The sequence below is a fragment of the Danio aesculapii genome, chromosome 9, assembly GCF_903798145.1.
Source record: "Danio aesculapii chromosome 9, fDanAes4.1, whole genome shotgun sequence".
Lineage (NCBI taxonomy): Eukaryota > Metazoa > Chordata > Actinopteri > Cypriniformes > Danionidae > Danio > Danio aesculapii.
Window position 1 is genome coordinate 58,245,064 of NC_079443.1, and position 15,922 is coordinate 58,260,985.

General features: G+C 35.9%; 1 protein-coding gene across 1 annotated transcript in view; it reads left to right on the plus strand.

The window, feature by feature from the left end:
* Nucleotides 1–1,119: 1,119 nt before the first annotated feature.
* b3galt1b (UDP-Gal:betaGlcNAc beta 1,3-galactosyltransferase, polypeptide 1b) overlaps nt 1,120–15,922 on the plus strand; it is a 54,586-nt gene continuing 39,783 nt past the window's right edge. The window contains exon 1 of the mRNA XM_056464626.1: nt 1,120–1,216. The gene's annotated coding sequence lies outside the window, so the exon portion shown is untranslated. The remainder of the gene's footprint in view (nt 1,217–15,922) is intronic.

Consider the following 15,922-nt stretch of genomic DNA (forward strand, 5'->3'; position numbering starts at 1 on the left):
TAACTAGGCAGGTCTGAAATGAAATGTCTGAAATGAAATTGACTCATTATTAACTCACCCCTTTACTTGTTTCAACATTTATGAGTTTCTTTGTTCTGTTGAACACTAAAGAAGATATTGTGAAGAAAGTTGAAACCTGTAACCATTGGCTTCCATAGTAGGAAAAACAAACACTATAAAAGTCAAGTACTCAAGTATTTCAAGTCAAGTATTAGTACTCCTGTGAAATTGTAATTTATATATATATATATATATATATATATATATATATATATATATATATATATATATAATATATATATATATATATAATAAATTTACATTTACATTTAGTCATTTAGCAGACCGCTTTTATCCAAAGCGACTTCTAAAGTGAGGACAAGGAAGCAATTTACACAACATAAGAGCAGCAGTGAATAAGTGTGGTGTGTGTATATGTATAATATATAATTATATACTATATATATATATATATATATATATTTTTTTTTTTTTTTTTTTTTTTTTTTTCTTCTAAGTCATTTTTAATAAATCAAGAACCATTTCACAGTATTTCTTAAAATATTTTTTTTCTCTGGATAATTTTTTTTTTCTTCTCAGAATAGTTACGCAAGCTGTCACTGGGGTGGTACCTTTTCAAAATGTTCACATACTTAAAGGGTCTATATTGGTACCTCAAAAGTATATATTAGTACCTAAAAAAGTTTACGAGGACCACTTTTGTACTTTTTAGGTACTAGTATGTACCCTTGACGGTATTAATATTGGACCGTTAAGATACAAATTTGTACTCTTTTGAAAAGGTACCACCCCAGTGACAGCTCGTGTACCTTTATTTCTGAGAGTGTAGTTAGGATGCAATAAAATAAGTTATTAATTAAAAAATAATTTTTAAGGTCAATATTTTCAGGCCTAAAAAACTCCAAAAGATTTGAAAGAAGGATGAGAAAATGAACAGGATTTTCCTTTTCTCGGTGAACTATCCCTTTAAGGACTTGCATTAGCCAACAGGAGCAGACCTCAATACAAATCCTCCACCAATGAGCATCAACAGCAAGCATGAGCGACCTGACAATGCTTCTGTTGTGTTTTTTGCTACAGTGATTCTGCAGTGAAGAGGCTCAGATGATTCTGCTCACCCTCATGTGACCTGCTGAAGAATGATGTGGGTTGCCAGGTGCTAGAAGCAATTGGCGCAGCGTGACAGAACCCTCAGGTAAACATATGGTCCTATTTGGGTTTGGGTGCTCCTGCGTGTCTGACTAATTTATATTTTCAGCAATTGGTTGAAGTTTCATCGTTAATGCTCTCTGAGCACTCCACTTCATGCTCCACACTAATAAAACTCTGCCAGTTCTCGTAGCTTTGGTGAAAAAAATGTAAACTTCATTTTGTTGGATTATGCTTTAAGTCGTGAAACAGATGTTGTCTTTTGTGGCTTTTATCCAGGAAATCCAGCCTGATCTCACGAGAAAACTTAAGTATTTTACGTTTTGTCAGTTTAGTGGCTAATTCGTATGAATTCGTACGAGTTCAGTCCTACGAAATTGTATGATTTTAAAAAGGAGGCGTCGCACCTAACCCCACCCCTAAACCCAACCGTCATTGGGTGATGAAAAAAATCGTACTAAATTTGTACGAATTAGATCGTATGAATTCATACGAATCAGCCACTAAATCAAGAAGTTACGAATTGCCGTGAGATTGTGTTGGTGAAATCACATCAAGAGCAAGATCTCTAATGTAGAGCTGTAGGATTGGTTTTGATTGAATGGTTCTGGGTTGTGATTGGATGATATCAGATGAGTGACAGGTTGACCCTGCCCCTTCCACCAGGAAAGACCAATCAGAGAAGAGATTTTTGAATGATTAAAGGTTAGGACACATGAATTTTGTACATTTTAATTTAATGGAAACTTTTTTAATAAACTGTTTTCCTGTGGGAATATATCTATATTGGTTCATTCTGAAAACGTAGCACTATATGCATTTCTGGAGATCATGAATTATGTAGTCAGACATGCGTATGGCTGCATTTCGCCTTTAAAACGGTATGACACTGTTTCTTTTTGCACTTACCAGCTGCCCCTTTACCTCCGCATGAATGGCTTTCCTGCTGTTACCAGTTTGTCTAGTAGCTCGTCACGTACGTCAGAGGATTTGATACGCAGAGCGGAGTTGATCGTGACGACGAGGTTTGAGTCCAGTGAAAAACGGTTCCAGAAAGTAGAATAAATAAAATAAACAAGTAAAAAACAAGGTGAGAATGTGGTGAGATCTAAAAACGTGGTAAAAATCTGGCTGCCACGAAGGCTTTGTCAGTCAAACGGTACTTTTGAAAACACTGTCGGTTAGGTTTAGGGAAGTGGATGGCGCTGGTCAATCTGTGCTTTTGAAAACATGGTTGGTGGGCCAGTCAGTCGAAAGCGGCCTCTGGTGGATTTACGGGACGAACAGCAGGCATGAATGCACTCCAATGATAAATTTGAGATCTGAAAAAGCATACACAGCGGACCTCTGGTGGATTCACAAAAATAAAGCTGCAAAAAACCGTAGCTCCTGGCGCTCTCCAGAAATGTATATAGGAGTATGTAATCAGAATGAGCCTGGTAGGAATAAATAAATAAATATTTTGCATTAGACATGCTCTGTTAATATCATATGCGATTTTGTTTAAATCACAAATAATATCTAACATCAAATATCATAATACACTTGCATGTTTGATATATTGACAAAAGAAAATGATTTCTAAAATAAATATAAAAAACAGAGACCAGTGTACTGTATTATAGGAATATTTTTTCTGTTTTAATAATTACAGGATATTTACCTATATTTTGAAAATTTACATTCAAATTTTGAGAATTACATAATTGAAATTATAGGATTATAGGAATTTATTTTAATTTACAATTAAATACTAATACAAAGACTAATAACTATTATTACTGTTGTTGTTGTAAATAGTCAATAAAATAAAATGTATATTTCCATTTTTCAAAAAATATTTATTTAATTTATTTAAATAAATTTATTTATTTTAATTACTTATTTATTCTTGAATATTTAAACATTTTAAACGTGTTTGAAATTTTTGGGCATGGACTATATTCATCCATTCATTCATTCATTTTAATCCCCAATTCATTCAGCTTAGTCCCTTTTTAATCTGGGATCGCCACTGCGGAATGAACCGCCAACTTATCCAACATATTGTTTTGCGCAGCGGATGCCCTTCCAACTGCAACCCATCACTGGTAAAACATCCATACACACAAATACACATATTCACTACAGTCAATATAGCCTATCCAATTCACCTGTACCCCATGTCTTTAAACTGATCGGGGAAACTGGAGCATCTGGAGGAAACCCACACGAACACAGGAAGAACATGCAAACTCCACACAGAAACGCCAACTAACCCAGCTGAAGCTCGAACCAGAGACCTTCTTGCTGTAAGGCGAGTGTGCTACCCACTGTGCCACCGTGCAGCCCCATGACTATATTGTAATGATTAATTTATAATAACAATAATCATAAATATATAAATAAATAAATAAAGGCACATTTAGATATCCCTAACATACACACATTCTTTATTTTTAGATGACATGTTACCAGCGTTTTACATTCAGATTCAAAAATGCTCTAAATTATAATTCTTTATTATTTAAAATGTAGCTATTATCAGACCATAAACATATGAAAAAAATACATTTTGCTCAAACCTCTACCAAATAAATCCAGTAAAACCAGAGAAACAAGTGGTATCTTATTTTTTCCACAGCTGTATATTTCTGTTTATTAAGGTCTGATTTTACATTATGATGCTGCTTTTAGAAATCAATCGATCTCGCATAAATCATGTGTTAAGAGCGTGTTAATGTTAATTAGGAAGCTCAGCAAAGAGCACTGCGTTCATAACAAATCCCCACTGTATGGAATAATGTAACATTAATGCACATTTTATGAGCTTATTTGGCTTCCCCGCTTTGCTGCAATCTATCAAAACTTTTCATTCTGCTTAATGTAGATGCATTTAATGGTCTGATTGATTATTTTTTTCTTTATCTCTTTCTTTCTTTCCTGCCTGCTGCTCACAAAGCCTAATTTAGCGGAGTCCCTGAAGCTGGAATATGTAGATAATGAGTGTGTGTGTGTTCATGTTAGTGTGTAAGTCTGACTTTTACACATTAAGCTCCAGTATATACAGTTGAAGTCAAAAACATTGGGGCTCCTGTGAATTTTTATTTTATCTTTCAAATATTTCCCAAATGATGATTAACAGAGCAAGGAATTTTTTCACAGTATTTCCTATAATATTTTTTCTTCTGGAGAAAGTCTGATTTGTTTTATTTCAGCTAAAATAAAAGCTAAAATTCGGCTAAAATATTTTATTTATTTATTTTTTATGGTCAATATTATTAGCCCCCTTAAGCAATATTTTTCAATTGTCTTAAGAACAAACCACTGTTATATAATGACTTGCCTACTTACCCTAACTTGCCTAATTAATCTAGTTAAGCCTTCAAATGTCACTTCAAGCTGGATACTAGTAACTTGAAAAAAATATCAAATCAAATATTATGTGCTGTCATCATGGCAAAGATTAAAGTCATTAGAAATGAGTTATTAAAACTATTATGTTTAGAAATGTGTTGAAAAAATCTCCCCATTAAACAGAAAATGTACAGGGGGGCTAATAATTCTGACTTCAGCTGTATATATTTTTTGTTTTAGGTTTTAGGTCAGACTGCTGATGCTGCTTTATTTGGTCTTGTTATCGTGTTGGCACGCTTCTAGGTTGGTTATCATTGTGAAGGGCACAGATGCTCCTGGTGCTGCAGGAATTAATGAAAAACTGTGTATTACAGTCAAATGCTGAAACACGATGGCCACAAGGGCACAGCCGCATCGATCTGTTGGTGTAGTAGCATTTTTTATGTGCTTCTTTATGCCACTTTTAGGAATTTGTTTCTTTGTGAATTGTGGGGAATTGCATGTGATTTGATTTTTCTCTTTCTTTCTTTCTTTCTTTCTTTCTTTCTTTCTTTCTTTCTTTCTTTCTTTCTTTCTTTCTTTCTTTCTTTCTTTCTTTCTTTCTTTTTGAAGGAGACTGGGGAGTTAAGCGTATTTTGAGTTCATCATGTGTGTTTATGGTATTGCCCTTTTTAGAAACGTTAATATTATTATTATTATTATTTTATTGTGTTTTGTTTGTATAATTATTATTATTATTAATAATAATATGTATTATTTTTATTGTATTTTATTATTATTAGTAGTAGTAGTAGTAGTAGCAGTAGTACTATTATTACTTTTAATAATTATTATTATTAATATTATTGCTATCATTACTTTTAATTATTATGATTGTCATTATTATTGATATTTTATGTTATTGTAATTTATTATTATTATCATCATCATTATTGTTATTATGAAAAAAAAGATTATTTTTATTGCATTTTATTATTATTATTATAATTACTATAAATATTATTACTTTTCATTATTATTACTTTTATTATTATTATTATTATTATTATTTTCATCATTACTTTTAATTAATAATAATAATAATAATAATAATAATAATAACATTTATTGTGTGTTTTTATTGTATATTATTATTATTATTATTATTATTATTATTATTATTATTATTATTAGTAGTAGTAGTAGTAGTAGTAGTATTATTATTAGGCATCATGGTGGTGCAGTGGGCAGCACGAACGTCTCACAGCAAGAAGGTCGCTGGTTCGATCAGTTGGCATTTCTGTGAGGAGTTTGCATGTTCTCCGTGTTTCCTTCGGGTGCTCCGGTTTCACCCACAGTCGAAAGACAAGTACTATAAGTGAATTGGGTAAGCTAAATTGGCATGTGTGTGAATGCAAGAGTGTATGGGTGTTTCCCAGTGTTGGGTTGCGGCTGGGAAGGGCATCCGCTGCATAAGACACATGCTGGATAAATTTTTGGTTCATTCAATTTGGAGTAGAAAGCCTAGAACAGCATTTTTTTTAAATAAAAAGTCTGTTTGAGTTCATCACTGGACTTCTTGAATTAGTAATCATGTTCATAAAGCTGGAAATAAAAAAGAAATGGCACAGGAATGAGATAAGCAGTATTTTTTTGTACCTACTCTGATTACAAGATTAGATAAACATTTAAAGTGCTTATCCAATAATAACAAGATCATTCATTTGTGGAAATGCAACAGAAGGTCATTAGTCTGAAGCCTGGACAGAATGAAAATTTCAGATTTTCAATTCATGAGTCGGTCTGCTGTTTGGTTCATCGATGACAGGAAGGTTTGTGCTAAAATGATGCATTTTGAGCCGGATATTCAGATTTGAATATAATAAGACATGTCTGCGAGTCAGTGCTCAAGGCTACAGGCCGTGTTGACTGCTCTCGACGCGCTGTAGAAAAATTGCTGTTTTGCTTCAGATGACGCACGATGTGTTTTACATAGAGATAGGAAGAGGAAGTCAAATCAAGGTTGTGATCTCCGTTCTCCAAGCTTAATACAAATACAATCTAAATTGATTTGTGCTCAGAGCCTGTGAAGCCATGACAGTAAAAGCACAGGAGAGGACTACTGCAGTTAGGAAGCCATTCGCTCTAAATATATATATATATTATATATATATATTATATATATAGATATATACTATATATATATAATATATATATATATATATATATATAGTATATATATATATATATATATATATATATATATATATATATATATATATATATATATTATATACACACATATATATACACACATATATAGTATATATATATATATATATATATATATATCTATATATATATATACACACATAAAAGGAAGGATCAGAAAATACTATTGATGTATGGAACTTGTCAGAGGCTTGACATGAACTTACAGTACACAGTTCATGGATCAGTTTCTTCCTCCATTTCACAAGTGTAAGTAAGTGCGATTTAAAATGGTTGCCTCCTTGCTCCTTGCAAATTATGTATTGAATTGTGTTTTTGTTACTTGTAATCTCTCTGTGTACTGAGGTTAACTTTTATATTTTCATATCGCGTCTAAAACCACATTGAAAACGTGACGCGTGCCGCTTGGTTACGTATTTAAATGCGTTTGTGAGCTCACGATCCACTGCCGTTTGTCATTGCTATAGGCCACCGTCAGCTGTTCCTACACATGTGCGGCGGTCAGGTTTCAAAATAGTTCAGCTCTTGCCACTGTCTGGCTTAATACTGAATGTGTGTCACTGTTTTACTTATGGTTAGGAAATAGAGAATATGCTGGTGTTAAACTGCATTGCCTTAATGCACACCTGCTCTGGGTTACACATACTCTCTGCACTCTGGTTTATATTGGTTACTGTGCTCGCATTAATAGTTGCAAATCTGATCTACCTGCTTACACTGCAGACACCTAGGGCATGGATCTGATTCATATCAGATAAATTTCTACAAATGAACTCGAGCCATATCCGATCCGTGCCACATGACAGAAAAAAATCGCAATTGAGTCACTTGAACCATGCAGTGTAATTGCAGCCTTTGACTGTTTGTCTCAATCTTGTAATAAATAATGTGCAGGTTAGTGTATACTCCAGCAGATGTTTTTGTTACGTTTAATTAAAGAATTAGTTACTAATTATTACAGCTCAGAATAATGTTTGTATGTCTAATTTTTATGTTTTGTATCACATAGCCATGTAATAACCAGGATAAAAAACATCCAGACGGTTGTTTTTTTGCAGAATAAAGCCCTTCAGTCTTTTACAACAGTGCTTTGCTTTACATCGGGCTGTAAACAAGCCTGTCTGGTTTTATTCTGCAATAACAACCTCCTGGATGTACTTTATCCCCAACTTTATTCAATTCACCTTTATTTGTATAGCGCTTTTACAATGTAGATTGTGTCAAAGCAGCTTCACATAAAAGGTCACAGTAAATAGGAACAGTGGTAGTTTAGTTTTTAGTGTTTAAGTTCAGTTCAGTTTAGCTCAGTTCAGTGTGGTTTAATAATCACTACTGAGAGTCCAAACGACTGAAGCGCAAATCCAACGATGCGCAGCTCTACAGATCCAGAACCATGCAAGCCAGTGGCGACAGCGGAGAGGAAAAAAAAAAACTTGACTAATTGGCGAAAGTGAAGAAAAAAAAACAGAAAAAAAAAAAAAAACCAGACTCAGTTGGGCACGATCATTTTAATTTCTCCGCTGGCCAAACGTCTTGTGCAGAGCTGCAGTCTCAGCGGCGGAGGCTGGAAGCTGGCCTCAGCGAAGACTCGTCTGTCCCTGGAGCGTCACAGGAATCAGTCTCATGTTCTCCACTCCTCCATGACCACCACAGTAGCTGCTCAGGATTCGGCCTGGTCCAGGATATGGAAACCTTGGGATCATCTCGTCGTTGGTCTTGGATCGAATCAGTGACTCTGCATAGTCTGAGGGCCTCGGGAAGAGTATCCCCAGGTGGAAATGGAGAATAAAGAAAATAATTAGCGTAGCTGCTGTTCATAGTGTAGCTGCTGTTCACGAGTCTGCATACAGACAGGAGGTGGAGCGGCTGGCGTTATGGTGCAGATACAACAACCTGGAGCTGAACACGCTCAAAACAGTGGAGATGATAGTGGACTTCAGGAGAAACCCCCCTGCACTCCCCCCACTCACCATCATGAACAGCACTGTGGCTGCAGTAGAGTCATTCAGGTTCCTGGGCACCACCATCTTTTCAGGATCTGAAGTGGGACACTCATATAGACTCTATTGTGAAGAAAGCCCAGCAGAGACTGTACTTCCTTCGTCAGCTGAGGAAGTTCAACCTGCCACAGGAGCTGCTCGTACAGTTTACTCAGGCTGTCATCCAATCCATCCTCTGCACTTCAATCACCGTCTGGTTCGGCTCAGCTGCCAAACTGACCTCCGTAGACTACAGCGAATAGTCCGGACTGCTGAACGGAATCACTGGCACTACCCTTCCTACACTTCAAGAACTGTACTCTTCCAGAGTGAGTAAAAGGGCTCGCAAAATCACTCTGGACGCCTCACACCCAGCACACTACCTGTTCGAAACTGTTACGTCTGGTCGGCGCTTCAGAGCACCGAGCACAAAAACAGCCAGACACAGGAAAAGTTTCTTTCCTCAGGCTGTCTACCTTATGAACAGTTAAATATTCCCTACTGTGCAATAAATATGTGCAATACTTTCTCATACGCACTTGTACACAGCACCTTATATCAATATACAATGCAATACTTTCTACATTTGCACTTGTACACAGCACCTTATAACCTGTATATTTATAACAATCTGTACATACAACTCAACATACAGGTTTCTTCACTAACCGCATCTGTTTAATGTTCATCATTTTTATTATTATTATTTTATTTTTTCAGATTATTTTGTGTTGTCACTTGTCACTTTATGTACACTGGAAGCTTCTGTAGCCAAAACAAATTCCTTGTGTGTGTGAAGCACACTTGGCAATAAAAACCGATTCTGATTCTGATTCTGATTCTGATAAACAAGATGCAGAAACCTGTGTGGAAACCCGCTAAGTGGTGCATTGAGTGTATGCTTTACTAAACAGATAGGTCTTTCATCTAGTTTTGAATTGGGAGAGTGTGTCTGAGCCTCGGACGTTATCAAGAAGGCTATTCCAGAGTTTAGGAGCCATAATGAGAAGGCTCGACCTCCTTTACTTAACTTTGGCTATTCTAGATACTACCAGAAGCCCTAAGTTTTGAGATCTTAAAGAGCGAATTGGATTGTAGCGAGACAGAAGGTTGGTTAGATAAACAGGAGCTAGATTATTTAAAGCTTTGTAGGTAAGAAGCAATATTTTAAATTTAATACGAAACTTAACAGGCAGCCAGTGTAAGGAGGCTAAAAATGTGTGATATAAAGTGTGATATTATTTTACATCACTAAACCCAACCTCTACCTTACTAACTATTAATAAGCAGATAATTACATGTGTACATGTGTAATGACAATAAACTTGAATCTAATCTAATTAGTTGTTTATTGAGATTTAAAAAAAGTCTTAGTTAATGGTTTATAAATAGTGTGAATTGTACATTAAAATAAAATGTGACCCATTTGACAACAATGCAAAACCAGACTTTATTTACCCCATTGGAAACCACATTTTTACTGAATCACTGAATCGTCTAAGTAATTTATTTCCTCTATAGTGCCATTCATTATATCAAAAACAGTAATTGTCAACAAGTGGCTGATTTCAGTCATAGCTTTAGTGTCTATTTATATCAACAAAGTATAAAATAATTAGTATAAAAAAATATATGTTTTTGTTCTATTTCACATTTCTCTAATAAAATCAAACAGATGAACTGTAATGCATTCAGCTGTATGGAATAAGTTACAAGGTAACTCACCACTAGAAAAAAAATGTCATCTTCACCCATGTCATTTCGTATCAGCGCCCCTCAAAAATACTCTCCTCATCGGTTCAAGCAATTTCTATCAAACTCTCTTCGGCAAAAAAACTTTTTGATGATCCATTTCCTTTGTTCCTTTTTGCAAACCAGTAAAAGTAGCCTAGAATGAACCTTTAGCATATACACTCACTGGCCGCTTTATTAGGTACACCTCACTTGTACCAGGTTGGACCCTTTTTTGCTTTCAGAACTGCCTTAATACTTAATGGTGTAGATTCAACAACACACCGGAAATATTCCTCAGAGATTTTGCTCCATATTGACATGATAGCATCATGCAGTTTCTGCAGATTTGTCGGCTGCACATCCATGATGTGAATCTCCCGATCCACCACATCCCAAAAGGTGCTCTATTGGATTGTGATCTGTTGACTGTATAGGCCATTTGAGTACGGTGAACTCATTGTCAAGTTCAAGAAACTAGTCTGAGATGATTCATGCTTTAAGACATGGTGCGTTACCCTGCTGGAAGTAGCCATCAGAAGAAGGGTACACTGTGGTCATAAAGGGATGGACATGGTCAGCAACAATACTCAGGCAGGTTGTGGCGTTGACACAATGCTCACTTGGTACTAATGGGCCCAAGTGTGCCAAAAATTATCCCCTACACCTTTACACCACCAGCCAGAACTGTTGATACAAGGCAGGATGGATCCATGCTTTCATGTTGTTGACGCCAAATTCTGATTCCACCATCTGAATGTGACAGCACAAATCGAGAATCATCAGACTAGGAAAAGTTTTTTCCAATCTTCTATTGTCCAGTTTTGGCGAGCCTGTGTGAATTGGAGCCTCAGTTTTCCTGTTCTTAGCTGACAGGAGTGGCATCCGGTGTGGTCTTCTGCTGCTGTTGCCCATCCGCCTCAAGGTTCCATGTTTGCGCGTTCAGAGATGCTCTTCTGCATACCTCGGTTGTAACGAGTGGTTATTTGACTTACTGTTGGCTTTCTTTCAGCTGGAACCAGTCTGGCCATTCTCCTCTGACCTCTGGCATCAACAAGGCACTTGCGTCCACTGAGCCAGCAAGTTGGCAATAAAACAACAACGTCTAACAGATGAATAAATGTCACCATATATTGAAAAACTCATCCACCCATTGTCTAAATTCTCCATCAGTCAAACTAGAAACAAAAGCACTGGCTAAAAGTGGCTTGCATATAGCAAAACGTCAACACTCGACTGCTTTCTTTGGATTTTATTAATTATTATATTGCCTTTTTATTCAGTTCATGGTCTCATTTCATGTAAAACACTTACATAAAAGCTATAAAACCGTGTTGCTTTTTACTACAAAGATGCCGTTTTTGCGATTAAGTAACAAAGTAAACAATGTAAACAACAGGTCTTGGGAAGAATCGGTGACATAAATGAACATATGAATAACCATTCAAAATTCAACACTGTTGTGTCTTTGGACTAAATGTGCTCTATGGCATTTTGTTCAATTCACCTCGAACCACGATGTACAGGCATGGACCGATATCATAAGTTATTTTGTTAGATTAGCTCCAGATTTGGCTTCAGTACTGACTAAACTAATGTATAAGCACAAGTATAACATTGTAAAGCTTCCTTTAAAAAATCTAAATTTAAATGATAGACTTTTGATGGGGTGTATTCATATATGCTGAGACTGTACGTTGTTCTATCACTCCTTTACTAACTCGAATGTCTGATTTTTCTGTTCTGCATGACAGAGCCTGCACTTCACAAGCAAAAAAAAAAAAAAATCCTCATGTCATCAGAATTTTTACAGCACATGGAGAGTGACTTTTATGACTTTGAGATGAACTGCGGTCTGCTCTCTGTTCAGACAGGTCGGTTCTGCCTGAGAAATAATGCCACCCATTACCTATAATGACTACCATGGGAATGGCTGGTGACAGGCTTCACTCCTACATGATTCTTTCTGCTTTTTTCTGCCTTTGGTCGGGTTTCTTGATAACATTACAAAACACGCTCCTAAGATCCTATAAGGCTGAGCACATTATTCTGTGACGGAGCCAAAGTTGTTTCCCAAAGCAAAACATGAATGGCCTGTTAAGTAGAGCTGAAGTGCTTTGTTATGGAGCTGTCAGACCCAAAGAAGCCCAAACATTGGCAAATATCTTCAGTCATTTCTCTTCAGCTTAAACATATAGATGGAAAGCCTGTGTATGCATTTTGAAACATTTAGCTTCGGTAACACTTTATTTTGATGGTCCATTTGAGTATTAGTAGACTGTCTGCTTAATATCTGCTGATACTGCTCCTTTAACAAACATTTAACTGACTATAAGAAACTTTGGAAGTACATGTCAACTTACACTAACCCTAACCCCAACCTAACAGTCTACTTATAATCTAATGAGAATTAGTTGAATTAATGTAACTTAAATTCAACAAACGGACCATCAAAATAAAGTGTGACATTAGCTTCTACTAAATACAGTTTGCATAAATGAATACATTTAAGTTTGTTTTCAAGACTCATTTCTGGCTGGTCAGAATAACTACCTACAAAAAAGCAGGATATGGGAACTATACAATTTAACAAGGTTACTTTTATTGACATTTTAGTAGTTTTAATTAATAAAATGTACAATAAATATGTAGAGAAATACATCTGTAAAATAACAGAAAATGTACACTACCTGATGAAAGTCTTGTCTTCGATCCCAGTTGTAAGTGCAACAAATAATAACTTGACATCTAGTTTGGAAAAGTGGCAGAAGGTTGATTTTTCTGCTGAATCATCTGTTGAACTGCATCCCAATCATCACAAATACAGAAGGCCTACTGGAACCCACATGGACACAAGATTCTCACAGATATCAGTCAAGTTTGGTGAAGGAAAAATCATGGTTTGGGGTTACATTCAGTATGGGGTATCAAGACATTTGTGCTGCCCATTACATTACAAACCACAGGAGAGGGCAAATTCTCCAGCAGGAGACCGCTCATTCTTCAGCCTCCACATCAAAGTTCCTGAAAGCCAAGAAGGTTAAGGTGCTCTAGAATTGGTCAGCCCAGTCACCAGACATGAACATTATTAAGCATGTCTTGGGTAAGATGGAGGAGGCATTAAAGATGAATCCAAAGAATCTTGATGAACTCTGGGAGTCCTGCAAGAACGCTTTCTTTGCCATTCCAGATGATTTTATTAATAAGTCAAACACAATATTAATTCTGTTTCTACTGCAGCATGACTATATTTTATACTGGACATTATTTCTGTTAAATGACTAGACTTTTGTCTAAGCAAAGTCAGACCTTACTGTCCTCATTAAATAATTAAAATCAAGGCATGATCATGTTTTATTTTGGTAAAATAAGCATAATCTAGAGGCCTTTGCTTTTCATATAAGCCACTTCTGATACCAAATGATCAACTAGAAGTCGAGTTATTACTTGCTGTTCCTAAAGCACAGGTGACATAACTTTTTTCAGGTAGTGTACTGGCAGTTTATTACAAGGTTTTTGTAGCGTAATATACAACATCAACCCATACAATATATCACTTTAAACTATTAAAGTGTTAATAAATGTCACTTTTTCCAACTTTCACAAGGTTAAAAGTTGTTGGAAGAAAGATCAAGGTCCCATAATGCAATTCAAAAACAGAAATAAGCGAAGAAAATATAAGTAAATAAAAACATGAATAGTTTCAAAATATTTTTACCATAGTCACTTGCAAGATGTTTTTTTACTACATTCTGACTCAATAATTAATTTATTGAAAGATTAAATAGAAATATTTCTGCCAGCACATGTATCCTTCAATACCGTGTACAATAATCAACACACATTAATATGTTTGACTTGGTGTCCTTGAATAAACTAAAAGCAAGTAGACCAATGCATTAAAGTTGCATGCGAGCGGTCCAATACTTAGATAACGATGCTTTCGGGAAACACGTTTGTAGAGATTAAAAACTACTTACATGCTAGCAACACATGCTGGAATGAATGCTTCAGGGATCCCAGTTGCTTTCCTCCTTCTTCATTTCACATTTAATTGCGGTTTTGACAGTGGAAACTGCTCTGAGCTCGGCGATGTGATTTAAACTTGTATTTTTTTAGGAGAGAAGTACATTAAGAGCGCCTGAAGCCTGGGCGTCACACTGTGCCTTGTCAGCCGTTTTGCCTTTATCTCCTTCAGCTCGCATCTGTGCGATTGCAGGGAAAAGTGTTTGTCTGAGTTGTCTACCAGTAATCATTCAATTATGTGTTATCGTTTTAAAACACAAAGTCTGGCGTCACGCAGAGAGGTCTTATCAAGGCCAGCTTTAATTAGAAATCTGGTGGGAAAGAGACGTCCTTAAGAGGAGAGAAGGCATCTTTTTTGTTGCAGGGACCTTCATGCATCATTAAATGGCAGGCAGGATAAACGGACCCTTTCAAATGGAAAGAAGATGATGATCCCAGGCCAAATGGGAGAAAACAGCACGTGTGGATGTGTTTGTGTGCGTGTTTGACGCTCTGTGCTGGTTTCATGCATTATTTAATCATCTCTCGCTGTATGTTTTTGGTAATATGTGTTTTTGTGTGCATCAGACATCACATCCTGAGGGGCCGTTCACACGGATATGTTCACGCATCGCGTCCATGTTTAATTGCTGGTGTGTGTGAACGTGTGCTGGATTAACATGCTCAGTGAGTTGGTTTACGCAGTAAATTTAAGATAGTGGACAACAAAGCTAATTCTACGTTGCCTGGGTGTATTTTCGGAGTCAAAAAATACATTTCATGCGTCGCTGGCTCGAGTCCCAGCTGGGCCACTTGCCATTTCTCTGTGGAGTTTGCACGTGCTCCAGTTCCCCCACAGTCCAAAAATATGTGCTATAAGTGAATTGGATAAACAAAAATTGTATGTAGTGTGTGAATAAGAGAGTGTATGGGTGTTTCCCAGGGCTGGGTTGCGGCTGGAAGGGCATCTGCTGCATAAAACATATGCTGGAATAATTGGCGGTTCATTCCACTGTGGCGACCCCTGATAAATAAGTGACTAAGCCAAAGGAAAATAAATAATGTTCCATGAACATATTTAGTAAATTTTGTACTGTAAATTTATCAAAAACAAAATGTTTGATTAGTAATATGCCTTGCTAAGAACTTCATTTGGACTATTTTAAAGAATATTTTCTCAGTATTTAGATTTTTTTTGAACCCTCAGATTACATATTTTTAAAAAGTAGTATCTCAGCCAAATATTGTTCTATCCGAACAAAACCATCCCTCAATGGAAAGCTTTTTATTGTTATATGTATTATTATATTTTCATGTGATGTTTAAATCTCAATTTTTTTCACATTTTTATGCCTATGAAAAACACTGTGCCTTAATATTTTGGGTAAAATCCCACAGATTAATTGCTTAGCTGTGAATTGTAAATCATTAGTTTGGTTTGAGTGCATATTCATAAATAATTTAAAATAATTGTAAAATAATTTTATTGA